General features: G+C 43.3%; 1 protein-coding gene across 1 annotated transcript in view; it reads left to right on the forward strand.

Annotated features, from left to right (window-relative positions):
• bcas3 (BCAS3 microtubule associated cell migration factor) overlaps positions 1–854 on the forward strand; it is a gene marked incomplete in the record, with an annotated part of 342,828 nt that overhangs the window by 93,097 nt on the left and 248,877 nt on the right.

Here is an 854-nt window from a genome sequence, read left to right on the forward strand (position 1 = left end):
GGGGGGGGGGGGGGGGATCTGTACAGGAAGCAGTCTGAAAAGCCATAATGGTGCTTCAGCTAAGAGGGGAGCGGAGGGTGAGGATTGGTGGTGGGGGCGGGTGGTGTCGATGAATTTAGCATCCAAAACGGACATTTCACTTTTGCTCCACTGCGTTATTCGCGGTGATCCCCCCACCCTTAAAAATAAGCCTGGCTGTGGATTGTAGAACAGGTGTGGCCGGTCTGAGATGGGGGGTGATGATCACTGTTGACCAAACAGTCATACCGTGCTGTCACTCAAGCCCAAGGAGTCCTAAATTGTCTTAGCCCCCGCTCCATTAAAGACAAGTTAGAGTGGAACGTGTTAGAGATCACGCACCGGCAGAAGATGATACGTGAAAAGAGACAGATAGCAAGGGTGCTGGGGTGGTGCTTGTTTGTGTAGGTGTGTATGTGGTGGGGAGTTGCAGACAGAATGAGTAAAATTATGGGGGGAGTGAGGGACATTGATCAAGAGGTTTAGCTTCTAAAATTATGACTTTGGAGTCTACACACCATAATGAGTGTAAAATGTTTTTTTGTTCATGCTTGTTAGTGCTGTTTCTAGAACAGAGCAGTTGCACTGTAAAAAGACACGTTTTTGTAAAATAGTTTGACCTTCTTCTCTGAAAAATGATCAAGTTTCCTGACTCTCCCTGTCTGTCTCTATGATGAAACAAATATTTCATAACGCAGACGAAATGTCATCTGTGTTTTTATCTCGTCACTCACATTTATGTCTCAATCAGTCAAACAAATCTTAAATTGAGGAATTAAAAAATAGAAATACACACTGAAATGTGGTGTAGGGATAATTAATAATAATAATAATAA

Source organism: Morone saxatilis, unplaced genomic scaffold (genome assembly GCF_004916995.1).
Source record: "Morone saxatilis isolate NCDOM2014 unplaced genomic scaffold, NCSU_SB_2.0 Contig8, whole genome shotgun sequence".
Taxonomy (NCBI): Eukaryota; Metazoa; Chordata; class Actinopteri; family Moronidae; genus Morone; species Morone saxatilis.